Source organism: Lissotriton helveticus, chromosome 7, assembly GCF_964261635.1.
Source record: "Lissotriton helveticus chromosome 7, aLisHel1.1, whole genome shotgun sequence".
NCBI classification, from domain to species: Eukaryota; Metazoa; Chordata; class Amphibia; order Caudata; family Salamandridae; genus Lissotriton; species Lissotriton helveticus.
The window spans coordinates 1,588,184,351-1,588,198,685 of record NC_136068.1 but is presented as its reverse complement, the minus strand read 5'-3'; positions in this window follow the sequence as shown (position 1 = coordinate 1,588,198,685).

The window sequence follows — 14,335 nt, the reverse complement described above, 5'->3', positions numbered from 1 at the left end:
CTTCTTCTCGGGATTCAATTTCACCATCACCTATAGACCCGGAGCGGAGAACCGCAAGGCTGATGCTCTTTCCCGCCAGTCATCGGAACCTCCAATACTCCCGGCACCGGTAACCTCCATCATTCAACCCGACAAGGTAATCGGGGCATACAACCCGTCAGCTTCTTGAGAAGGGTACAGAAGGGAGCTCGTACACACGAGTGGAAGACGTGGCTGCATCACCACCCGGAGTGGCAGTCAAAGGACGGTATTCTTATGAACGGGAGTCACATGCTGCTGCCAACCCCACAACTGAGGAAACAAGCCTTCCGATGGTGCCACGAATCGCCAAGCGCAGGCCATCTAGGGTCAGAGAAAACTGGAGAGTACATCCTGAGAAACTTCTGGTGGCCTAGTTTGCGCCCGGACGTGGCGGAATGGGTCGTGTCATGCGAGGTGTGCGCCTCCATGAAATCCGATCACAGAAAACCCCAAGGAATGCTGCAACCCCTTCCAACGCCCTCAAGGCCATGGAAAAACATTTCCCTGGATTTCATAGTGGGACTGCCGGTGGATCAAGGGATGACGGCTGTACTGGTAGTGGTTGACTACCTCACCAAGATGGGACACTTCATAGCTTGTAAATGTATGTATGTGTCTTGTAAAGCGCACTGCTGCCCTGAGGCGTCCTGGCGCTGTAGACCGCTGGGGAACCCGTCCTAGCTATCCCTGTGAGATGGTCCCTACTGGGTATCTCCAAGGTGAAACCAGGCATCCCCGGCAAATGTGGGGGGCCGTTGTAGAGATGAGGCAAGCTAATGCCCAGAGTTGCCGAGTGTGATCCCTGGTTAGAGTAGGCACCGAGGCGAGAATTATCGAGTCCGCTGACCCTGGTCCACGACCCTGCCGTGTCGGGAATTGAACCCTGGTCCCGGGCCGTTCTCTGCTTCCGGGTCTGCCGCCTCTAACCGGGGTGCCATCGACTGAGAGGCTGGCCTACGTGCTGTTGAAGGAGGTGGTGCGTATCCATGGGTTACCCAGTGTGATAGTGTCAGACAGGGGATCCCAGTTCATGGCAAGGTTCTGGAAAACCTGGTGCTCCTCCTTACACGTCAAGTCGGCTCTGTCCACCAGCTACCACCCGCAGACGGACGGCCAAACGGAGAGGCTCAACCAAACCCTCAAGCAATACCTCGATGTTTCATTGACCAAGGGAAAGAGGAATGGGTGGAACACCTATGGCTTGCTGAAATAGCGTACAATAATGCCACGCACAGTTCCACAAAAGTATCACCGTTCTACGGCAACTATGGACACCATCCCAGGTTTCTCCCGTTGGCACACCCAACAGGGAACCAGGGTTTGCCAGAGACAACCAGGAGAACAGCCCAACTAAAGGAGCTGGTGGGGCGTACCCAGAAGTGTTCAGCAGAGTCCAAGGCCAGGTACAAGTCACAGGCAGATAAACACAGAAGACCTGGTCCATTGTACAACGTGGGTGATTACGTATGGGTTTCTTCCCTCAACATGCACTTCAGGAAACATAACCTGTTTCATCCTAAGTACATCGGCCCATTCCGTATCGAGAAATGCATCAGCCCGGTGAACATGAGGCTTTCCTTACCTTCAACGATGCGTATTCATCCGGTATTCCACATTTCTCTTCTGAAGCCCTCTGTATCCAAGACACCCCCTGCTCCCTTGGTGGTTCGGGTGGAGGCGGACCGCGACTACGAAGTGGAGGGTATCCGTGATTCGAAATGGAGAAGAGGCAAGCTATGGTACCTGGTGGCATGGAAAGGGTACGGTCCGGAGGAACAGTCGTGGGAGCCCGTGGCGGGCATCTCTGCATCCCGGCTGATTGCGGCGTTTCACAAAAAGTATCCCGCGAAGCCGGGCCAGTCGGTGGGAGCCGTGTGAGGAGGGATGTGCTGTCATATATCCCGGGACGAAGAAACAGCGACGGGATGGAGGACACGACATCGCGATCACAATGAACTACATTTCCGGGTTCACGATCCCGGAAGGAACTACAGTTCCCGTGAGGCGCTGCGCGGCTCATGCGCACTCCAAGGGGCAGTATTTAAGCAATGGCGGCGCCCGCGGAACCTGTCGGATATTGCTGCCGCACCGCCGAGCTGGGGAATACTCTGCAAGGTAAGGGACAACGTTCCTATAACGCTTGCTTTCTTGGACTCCAGGGGATAATTTCGGAGCTGTATTCAAACGGCCGCTCCGTTAGGTGTTTCTGTTCATGCTCGCTTACAGCAGACTCATTTGTGGACTAAGGTCCTCCCGGTACGGAGGAGGTACACTCGAAACACGAGAGCGGATGCTCCCGTGGCATACCACGTCCACAGCACGCACTCAGGGTGGTCAGAATACCGACCACCTACCGAGCAACAGGGAAACAAGGGAGACAAGCTGTTTGCCCTAAAGGTTTTGACATTGATCATAGGGGAGCCAGTGAGGACAACTGCTCACCCTGTGTAGACTAAACTCGATACCAGAACATTTACCTTGGTTGGAGGACTTCCCAGACTAGAAGCCCTTAGTTCTTCGGGTCTCTGGTATTATACACCCAGGCATACTGTACCCCTCGTTGGCGAGTGTCGGGACCGGCATTCTTGCGGGGGACGGTGCAGATGAATGCATAGACATAGTGGGTATAACGGAAAGCTCGAGTGGCATTGTCGGCCACTACTTAGCACTGTGCCCTCCGTTGGAGAGTGTCTGGACGAGCACTCATGTGGAGGACGGTCTGTATGTCTAAAGGACACCTAGGGTGGTGTTAACCCTTGTTGTCCTTACGAGAGTGAAAAGTACCAACCTGGAAGTATATGATTGACTCCTAAAGTCCTATTTCACTTACCTTGAGTTGTGGTTGCCTTATTCCAGTGTATTTGAGTCAAGGTCTACGAGTTAGGTTTACACCCAATCCCGAGGGCACTCAGGGATTACACTACACAACTGTACAGCTGTTAGTGTAGAAAGTAATTGTGCACACTGTAATTAAAAGGTCCTCGGATTAAAAAAGATCAAGAGCGCTTGAAACTGGCCAGGTGTATTGTTTGTAAGAAAGAGAGACATTTAAAGCACATTACAATCAAAGTAAACATGGGCTAGGGAAAGGTCAGCTGGCAGATGCGCTGTAACCTTGTAACAACGCTTACTGTGTATGCCTCTAGCTAGCAGGGGAGGGACCAGGGAAGGAAGCTTAAACTCTTTTGCAGATTGCTGCACATTAAGACTTTGAATCTGTTAGATGGACTGGGGAGAGGTCACCTTGCCTTAGACCCATGCATTACTAAGGATATTTATGGTGAGTGCCTTTAATTAACTGTAGGCGATGGTGAGGGAAAGAAGCTTGCAGTACAATAGGATCATTGACAATCCAGGCTTCAAACAGGTTAGCTGAGTTAGGGAGAAGTCACCTTGCAGTAATTTTTCAGGCAACAATAAAAATGTAAAGGTAACTTTAGTGATTAATGTTCCTGCTGGAGAGAGATCGGAGTTTTATGTAGTGGCTCTTTCCACTCATGTTAAAGTTGCACAGAGGAGTAAAATGCCTGCTGCAAAGAACATGTCTTTGTATGTCCAGAGGTTTTCAGGCAACAATAGAAATGTAAAGGTAACTTTTGCAATTAAAATTCCTGCTGGAGAGAGATTGGAGTTTTATCTAGTGGCTGATTCCACTCATGCTAAAGTAGCGCAGGGGATTAAGATGCTTGCTCCAAAGAACATGTCCTTGTTTCTTGTGTGCCCAGATGTTTTCAGGCAACAATAAAAATGTAAAGGTTACTTTGGTGATTAATGTTCCTGCTGGAGAGAGATTGAAGTTTTATATAGTGGCTGTTTCCACTCCTGCACTAGCGCAGAGGATTAAGATGCCTGCTGCAAAGAACATGTCCTTGTGTGTCCAGAGGTTTTCAAGCAACAATACAAATGTAAAGGTAACTTTGGCGATTAATGTTCCTTCTGGAGAGAGACACATTATTGCACAGCGCTATTAAATATGATTGGCAAAACTTTTTCCCTGCAACTAATCCTGTCCCTAAATGTAGCTCTAAAATTATGCGAAAATGGTTCATGAATGGCTTAACAGCGCATATGTGAACAGCGTCTGCTATATTTGTAGGTTCTCATGCTTCTAGCAGAATAGAAATTGGGGGCACAAGCTTTGCAGAGCCACAAATGAAGGAAGGTAACTAGAACGTGGAAACAATGAGCAGCAAAAATGCAGAATTTCACCTCATCTTTAACTCTTATATGCAGATGATACGTGCTTTAATAGGACTTGAAGTGCTTTAAATGACTGTTAATTTTGTTGTGCATAATTTTGGCATTAAGGATTTAGAATTTGCTCTGTGCCTCTGCTTGTAGCTTCATGCAGGTGCTGCTTTTGACCAATATATTTTTCTCTGCTGGTCAAAGTATTTGTAAAGTAAACATTGCTTGAGTGGCAAGGAAATCACCTCAAGCCCTCACAAAGTTTGTCTCAGAGGTGAACATTTACAGCTGTCACATGAGCTGTCACAGTGCTTGCTTGAAAAAATAAGCATTAATCTAGCGGCAGAGGATTCCTCACGCTGTCAAGAGCTGCATTTCTTGTCTTCATTGAGTACGTCGTCAGTGATCTGCCATGGAGATTAATCTTGTGTTAGTGCAGATACTGTGGAAATCGTGGTGAGCTGCTTTATAACGTGTTATTTTCAGAATACTTTGGCCTCAATTGCGAGTGCCAGGAGGGATAGGCAGTATTTATAGCACCTGTTAAAAACCCATAACCAGGGGTTTAAATAGCACATTTTAAATAGCACCTCAACCATTTTATTGCTGAAACTCTATTGAACCAATATTGTGTCATATCCAGTACCAGTGGGTACTTGTGTTATGTACCTGACTCAGTCAGTCCCTTGGTTAGTTTAACTGTATTAAACTATTGTGGTTTGTATACCCTTTCTTTTCCTTCTCAGACTGCACCAAGGAGGGAGTAGTGGCCCCAGTCCTAGAGTTGAGATTAACTGAAATTAAAGCATTATTTGTCTGGGCATGTCCTCCCATTCGACCTCTCTAGCTGGGGTACCTAACTTGATCTGCTACTGTTGATGCCTAAATCGCTCCTTCTCAGTGACAATTTGTAGTAACTCCCTGTTATTGTCAACAGCGAGGACCGTGCGGCAAGATAACCCATCATGTGCCCCATGGTTCCATCTTGTGACACCTCTGCTAGCTGGGCTAACCCCTCTGTTCCTTTTAAGTTTACAGTCCTATTACCGGGCTGTGTATATGCGGTCCTGGATGAACTTAAACAATCGGCGTGGTGTGGATGGGTTGTCAATGTTGCCCGGCTGTAGTGCATTACCTTTGCCAAAGCAACTCCTGACAAGGTGCGCCGGTGCAGGCAAAGGTACGATTTATATCCCGCCCACATTACATTGCTCTCATCAGTTATCTGTGTATAAAGTTGTTGGAGCACAACATAACTTGTGAAGTGTAAGTGCTACCGTAGGCATGTGGGCGCTGAATAAGATATTTGTTACCCCTCTCACTGATACTCATTTTAAGAACCTCAGGAGGATGAAGGTTGTTTGAACCCAACAGGGTTAGCTCCTGTGACCATGAGGTCGAACGCACCACCAGGCCCAGTAGATCAATCGGCCCTGGTTTTCTTTGCTATTGCCATGACCCCTCCTGTGCTTTTTGAACTCAGCCTTTAACCCGCAAGTGGCCATTTTGGCTGACACTCCAGCTGGACCAGGCAGTCCTATTTAACCTTCGTATCCGTGCAGCATAGCATCACTCACCGCTGCAGATGCCTTGATGCGTGAGCCTCCGCTGGTAACACTTTTTTAATACAGTGATTATTTAACTTAACTTAATAAAGTGTATATGAATCAAACTATGCACGGGCAATTGAAAATTTCAGACGTTCTGTAAATGTAACGCATTTTGGAATTGTCCGTCAAAATTAAGCTAGTAGCCATAGATCAATTTGTGTGAGCAGAGCAAGTGCCTCAAACTTATGAATGTTTTTTTTTTGAGTTGCGCCATCACCGTATAATTTTTCATCAAGTTGTGAAGACTGTTTCCTTACAGTAGGAACTCTTCTGACTTAGGCACTCCACATCGTTTCTCCTGTACAAGACAAGAGTTGTTAACTGCGGCGCTCTTAAATTTTGGTCAACAATGATGCTACTTGGAATTAAAATAAGGGTCTGAAAACCAGTCCTTTCACCTATCCTGATCACAAGTCATAACCTAAACTGTGAGAAAGGAGTATCCCTTCTCACTAGGCCCTCCTTGTCATAGCAGATTAATGTTCTGCTTTATCTGTACAGTGGCAGCATTCCTCCCCTAAAGTAAATAAAGACTATGGGGATGATTATGATAGCCGTTTTTCCGCATCCACCGGGCGGGCGGAAGCCACCGCCGGCCCGGAGGATGTGGAAAAACCGCTGCGGAGCCTCAAAAGACCCACCGCCATATTAGGATGGCGGTGGGTCTGGGATTCCATCCGCAGCCTTTCCGCCGCGGTCGCCTTCCGACCGCGGCAGAAAGGCTCTAACATGGCTGGCGGTGTCTATCAGACACCGCCAGCCATATTAGGATGGTGTGAATGACATGCTTTTCCGCTGCGGATTTTCCGCCGTGGAAAAGCATACGGAGTTTCACTTCGGGGGCCCGTTGCGGGCCCCCTGGGTGAAGGGGAGGTGGGGGGTGCACATGGGGGGTACCTATGGTACCCCCCTGCATTTGCGTGCACAAAGCGGCAGGCACAGCGCGGTGCCTGCCGCTTTGTGCATGCAAAGGCGTGGCATGCATTTTTAACATTGCGGCAGATGCAGCTTGAAGCTGCACCCGCCGCAATGTTAAAGATAGAAAATGTGACCGCCACCCTGGCGGTCACATCCTAGTCAGCTCGGAGGGAACGCCGCAGCCCATGCGGACGTTCCCTCCTCCTCAGGGGTTGCGGACGGACTCAAGTCCGTCCGCGATCCTAATCGACCCCAAAGTGTGATCACCCGTGGTAGCACACTCATCGAAGCGTGTTTAATTGGATGATGGACAGCTCACTCAAGGGACCCCTGCGCCCTTCGGCACGATTGCATAGTAACACACACATGGTCGCTGGAACTAGTTGAAACTCAATTCAGTGACGCATTCATCAGCCCAAAAACAATCGTGAGCGTCGTCGAGGCTGGGCAGGTGTGCCTTCTTCCCAAATCTACCGTCGAAAATCAGCTGTGATGCTGGATAGAGGCCTTTGTATCCTTGACTTTCACGAGCGCAATCCTCGTGCTGTTCCTGTGACCAGGAGCTTCTTTCTCTTCATCTGCTGCTCTGATCGGTCTCTGACCATTTATACACACAAGAGGCACTTGAACTCGCACAGAAGACCCCCCCCCCGAGTGGGGCAGAGGGCAGAAGACCACAAAAACGAGTTGGGCAGAGGGCAGAAACGAGTGGGGCAGAGGGCAGAAGACCACAAAAACGAGTTGGGCAGAGGGCAGAAGAGCACAAAAACGAGTGGGACAGAGGGCAGAAACAAGTGGGGCAGAGGGCAGAAGACCACAAAAACGAGTTGGGCAGAGGGCAGAAGACCACAAAAACGAGTGGGCAGAGGGCAGAAGAGCACAAAAACGAGTGGGACAGAGGGCAGAAACGATTGGGGCAGAGGGCAGAAGACCACAAAAACGAGTTGGGCATAGGGCAGAAACGAGTGGGGCAGAGGGCAGAAGACCACAAAAACGAGTTGGGCAGAGGGCAGAAGAGCACAAAAACGAGTGGGACAGAGGGCAGAAACGAGTGGGGCAGAGGGCAGAAGACCACAAAAACGAGTTGGGCAGAGGGCAGAAGACCACAAAAACGAGTTGGGCAGAGGGCAGAAGAGCACAAAAACGAGTGGGACAGAGGGCAGAAACGATTGGGGCAGAGGGCAGAAGACCACAAAAACGAGTGGGACAGAGGGCAGAAACGAGTGGGGCAGAGGGCAGACGACCACGAAAACGAGTTGGGCAGAGGGCAGAAGAGCACAAAAACGAGTGGGACAGAGGGCAGAAACGAGTGGGGCAGAGGGCAGAAGACCACAAAAACGAGTTGGGCAGAGGGCAGAAGAGCACAAAAACGAGTGGGACAGAGGGCAGAAACGATTGGGGCAGAGGGCAAAAGACCACAAAAACGAGTTGGGCAGAGGGCAGAAGAGCACAAAAACGAGTGGGACAGAGGGCAGAAACGATTGGGGCAGAGGACAGAAGACCACAAAAACGAGTGGGGCAGAGGGCGAAAGGGCACAAACACGAGTGGGGCAGAGGGCAGAAAGGCACAAAAACGAGTGGTACAGAGGGCAGAAGGGCATAAAAAACGAGAGGGTGGCAGTGATGAACCAGAGGGCGCATCACGGTCTCGCCCAAAAAAAAACCTGCGAACACGCTAAGCGCCCCGCGAACATGCCAAAACGCCCCGCGAACACGCAAAGCGCCCCGCGAACACGCAAAAATATAAAAATCCGCAAATTCGCACAAATTCGCAAATTTTGCAGCTTGCGAATTCGCAAATCTGCAAATTCGCGAAACGCGAATTCTCAAAATTCGCCAATGCTTAGTCTGTTTGTAAAAATTACTGCTGAAATCCGACTGACATCTCACGTACCCGATTGAAAGCACTTAAACCAACTATTTATCAGAAAAGACATTTGTTATGTTCTCCACTTACTTTCATGGTGAGCTCACCTATCACTCACATTTTACACAAATTAGATCACTATCAGCACATTGTTTTACTTGGTAAAGCCTATTTCACACAAATTGCTCTTGCTACTTTAAAGTTATGTTACTACATTTCAATGGATATCTTCATTGTATTCTCTAATTTCCTACTCTTCCTTTCTCTGTTGCTCCAACTCCACTTCTATTAAATCCACTTCAGTTGGCCACATGGATTGCCGGCATGGTATTGCAGTTTCTTACGCATCCCTCATTCTGTCTTTACACATTCGATCATGTTATTGTCCCACTGCTTTAGTGTTGGGATTGCTTGTCTTATCTAATAGCAATACATTTCTTGGCTACTACTAGCCCCAAATTCTTTCAACTAAATTTGCAAATCACATGCACACTAAATGTCCTCTCTCCTTCTTAGCAGAGTGCCCGAGGATTGAGCTGGCAAAGGTTTTATATTTTAACAAGCAGTGCTGCACAAGTATGGGGACATCACACTTGGTGAAAATAGGAAAGAAGAAGAAAAGATGCAGTTGGCCATCTCCCCTGCACTTTTTCCCTTTCAGTGTACCCATGTTCCGAGCTCTTTCCTACAAGATGTGCTCAGAGACCGAAGATTATGTCATTTCATAGCCATTACCACCCCTTGCTTTCTCCACCTGGCAGTGTAGGGATAGAGTGGAAATTGTGGCTACTTTTTAGGTCTGCTTTAAATAATAACAATTCCTAGGCAACTTAACACCTGTCTGAAATCAGGTCTCACACATTCGGGTTAAAGGACAGAAACTCAGTGTACTAACAAACAACAGTTAAAAATATGTCATTTTATTTAGTTCATACATTTATATATATTGATTTTAAAACGAACATTAAAACACCAATTACCTAACCAAACACAATTTGATCAAAGATATAATTCGATTGTTACATGAATCTTTAAAAAAACATAGGACAACAGATAATAAAATAATACAAGGGTCACTGATTCTTGGTAGATAAGGATGACAATCTCTGGACAGTCGTCAGATTGTAGATGTAACCAGGGATAGAAGAAGATAGGTCGCTGGTGGCCTTGAAGGGTGGGAGGGTCTTGGGGGGAGGGAGGGTTTATGCATGACTAGAAGGGATACTGCAAGGATTCAGAAGGTGCGCAGTGCAAGGTGTGTGACTGGAAAACACCAGTTCTGACTGGGAAGCAGGGACATCCAGCAGAGTCAATTACTCGTAGGGGCAGTTAGAGTTAAAATCCCTTCAACCGCCAGCTATTCCTGACTGCGTCAACAAGATGAGCCTGTAGAAGGGGCATTCAGGAAGATGGTGCTCAGTCACTATCGGAAATCAATTGATGAGAGTTAGGGCGACCAGCTTTCACTTCAGCATCCAGAGGAACAATTGCCTGGTATTATATGCTACAAATAGGTCTTAAAGATACATGCACACACATTGCAAGACTCTACTTTCACTATGTGGACCTACTTGACTATAGTTCACATGCTTATTACATGTTTATAATATTCTATGCAACTTAATCAATCAATCAATCACTCAGGGCTTGTAAAGCGCAACTACTCACTCGTGAGGGTCTCAAGGCGCTGAGTTAATTATCCTAATTGACTTAATTGACATTATATATGCATGCAACTACGTACACAGTTTGAATCATTTTAAATAAATCCCATATTCACTAGTACATGTTTTCTGTAATGCATTTATTGCCTGAGTAAATACAAAATCCTGCATTCTTAAGTAATCCAGGATTTTATAAACATTGAATCATTGCATACCATAAGCGAATGTGATTTCTGACAGCCACTCAGTAGTTAAAACACATAAAGAAGCTCATAGGTTTTTTCCCAATATTATGGTAGGGTGAAAAGCTGTGCTCCACAAAGGCATCCTTCATTTTACTGAGGTCCTGACAGAACACAGATCTTCTGTTTGTGAGGGGAGGCCATTCTCATAATACGGCTCCTCTTTTGCAAACTGTTTTTGTGTCATGCCCGTCTCAAAGTGTGCGGTGGTACAGAACTTTGGCTGGCAAGATCTTGAGGGGTTGAGCAGTGACTATGCATCCAGGCTACTGATGACGCTCTTTCTTATACGTCAATATAAAAGGGTTCTGAAGGACCGGCAGCAGTATTAATAGCACAAGGTTGTTGTTGCTCCTCAACTGAATCTGGTCAACAAAATGATAATGTAAGCTCTACAGAACATTATGCTTTACAATAAAAATGAAACAGATATTGAAAGGAAACCATAAAGATTTATTAAAGGCTTAAATCATTACAGAAGCCACAATTAATTGTTAAATTAGTCATTTAAAACAAAATAGCATGAATTTCAGAATAAAATGAAGGAAATAAACAAACACAACCATGTATGGTTCAGTTCTAGTAAATAAATCAAAGTCAAAGATCAGACGTCAGACCAACGTAGAGCTTTTTCCTAAAAGTCAAGGAGAATAAGCCAAAACAAAACAAGAAGAAGCTTCTTTTATAGTTCGTCATACAGTGGGAGTCATACATTTCATAAAAATGTGAAAGAGCCACTTAGTTTGAGCCAATTACACTAGAGAGTGAACAATGCAGTTTCTGAGCTTACATTTTCAACATTATCCCCCAGATTCACATAATGTTGTTCCCATCCCTGGTGCTCTCAGACACCTCAACAGTTACTACAAATGTTGTGATTTAATATACAACAATGACAAGTTCTAATGAGAATCACAAATATACAATGACAAGTTCTCATGAGAATCACAAATATACAATGACAAGTTCTCATGAGAATCACACTGTGATCCCAACAGGATAGGCCTTAAGAAAACTCACCATCGGTGGAACAGTGTGCTACACCACTCTATAGAAAATAAACATCATTCTGTACCTGGGAAAGTGACATTAAAATGTTTACAAAGTTGCATGTGCATGAATCATCTGTGTGCTGGGTGAAATAGAATTGAGAAGATTATTGTGTACCTAAAGATGGCTGAAAGGGAAGTTAGTGTTATAAAGAGAGAGTGCCCTACATACAAGGGGACAGGGCACCGTTACCAGTAAAAACAAATTTCCTCTCAGGAAAATTACTGTATTACCAACACACCACTCAAACAATACATACACCCCTATCACTGGAAGGAGCAAATTCGAATAGTCAGACTAGTACCACAACAGTACAGTAACCTTACATTTTTAATAAAATATTTCATAAATACCATACATAACAATTCTTCTTCAATCTCATGCAGATTACGACCTCACAATCCCCATAAAATAATTGAACCATCACTGTATAATGACATATTAAAATATGGCACCATACATATTTAAAAAACATACCCCAAACAAATAGAAAACGGGAGAAACATAAGACCAGAAACACTTATCTATTTAGTCAATACCACTCTGCTCAATATATTATGCCTGACACTTGGTGTATTATCTCAATTAACATTTATTGTATGTGGGAATTACAGCAAGTTGGTACATCTATGGCGTCAATACCTTTCAGTGGAAATCCAAATTTGACCACCTTCCTCAGGACAACAAATACTCTCCCATACAGTACAACACATTTACATAAAATCAATATCTGTCATTTGGCAATCTTAAGGGATCATATAACATTCATCGGCGTTTCCCATTTTGTCTGTCTACTTCAAGTAATGTCCAAGTCTTAAGTTTAATGTAACATATCACAATCTATACTTATTATTTTGAAGTCTTTTGTCGTGGTCACCACTCATTTGTCGAATAAGATCTGGCAATTTTTCAAAGTGAGCCTGTAGCTCTCTGTTAGGCAAGAAGGTACTGGACCACCTCTTTGTTCACCCTTGTTTTCTTCAGTGTCCTGAATGCGAGGGGTACAAAGGCCTCTTCCACGTTCGGCCCGCTTGTCTAGTGGATATCACGTGGACGCCGATGTACGAGGGGTGTGGGGTATGTGTTGATTGAGTGGTGTGTTGGGAATTCAGTCGTTATCCTGGGGGGAAATTTGTTTTCACTGGTACTTGATAGGGAAGTTAGCCATTTTGAAAATAAGTCCTACACTAATACATTTTGCATAAATACAATCAGCTATACATACATGTTATTTATCGTCATGCTAATATTATAATATATAAAAAGCCTTTGTCACTACGAAGGGGGGACTCCTTGTCCTCAGATGAGAGGCAGCTGAGCTCCATTGTGAACTTCAATTTGTGTACAAGATCCTACAGCACACAAGACTCAGAGGGAGGTTCTGATGCCTGGCTCAATATGTTCACTAACTAACTGAGGCGTGCATTCAGTGTTTATGGTGATAGGCCCTCACACATGCTGCCTTCACTGATTCCCTGATGGCACGCTGCCCTAGGTCCATACCAACATCTGTGAAGTAAAACTAAAGAGAATTTACAGGACCTGCTTCTGCAACGCTCTGAACTGTTACAAGAGACAGAGTAAAATTCAACCAAAGTGCAGGCATAAAGGGGCTGCACCAAGGGGCTGCACCAAAGAGCTGCAAACCGCAGCTAGAGGGCAGAAGACACAAGAAAGCCTCTCAACTTCAGTTTAGATTACATTGAAGAGTCGCAATCTCAGCACTGGCATTACCTCCTTCTCCCTCTCGCTGTGATGAATCACATAGTGAAGCTCCTGTGCTTCCAATCACAATCCATTACCAAAGTATAACAAGCATTTGCAATGCAATAGGTCTTGCATTTACGTGAGTTTAAGCTATTGGCATTGTAAATGACAATCCTTTTTATTTATGTTTTAAAAACCAAAACATAAATACAAGGCATTGTCATTTACAATGCCAATAGCTCAAACTCGAGTAAATGCAAGTCCTATTGCATTGCAAATGCTTGTTTTCACTCGCTAAGATTGTCCTTAAGCCCCGCCCTCTCATGCGAGGGAGAGAGGGTGCCAATAGAGAAGGCGAGTGCGGAATGGCTGAGGGACTGGGCAGCGAAAAAGCTGAACCATATTGATAGCAGCAGCTGCTCCTGGTTCAGTGCTGTGTCCGTGAAGTGGGCGCAGTGCTTCTTATGTAAGTAAAAAAAAAAAAGGAGAGAGCGGTGTCCCTGAAGCGGGTGCAGCGATCATTATTAAAGTTTAAAAAATAAATGAAACTGAGCACGTTGTCCCTGAAGCAAACACCAAGCTCAGTATTAAAGTTCAACATAAATAAATAAATAATCATTGCACGGCGTTCCTGTATCGGGCACTGTGCTCAACATGCAAATACAAAGAAAAGTAGTCGCCATTGTCCCCATCAGACTCAATAAACAAAATAGTGCTCACCGACTTATAATGCAGACCGTGTAACAGGCCAAGTAAAAGGTCCAGTCGTTATAGTCAGTAACAAATGGATACAAGACGGTCCCAAGGAAGGACTAACAAGCCTATTTACGAATCAGAAGCCAGCATTTAAGAAGTACAATGACATAGCCAATGAAAAATATGGGAGAAGAGTGGGCTTGGCTTCCACTGCATACTCTATTACAGCATGCCTTGCAGTGCGAGCAGGGCATGCGCGCTGCTGCTATGCTCGACCTAAAAACTCCTCCTCCATCCTTACTTCCTGTTCCTTTTTTGTGCCTTAATTTCAGGGCAGCAAAACACACAAGATGATGGACGGAATGTTGCACA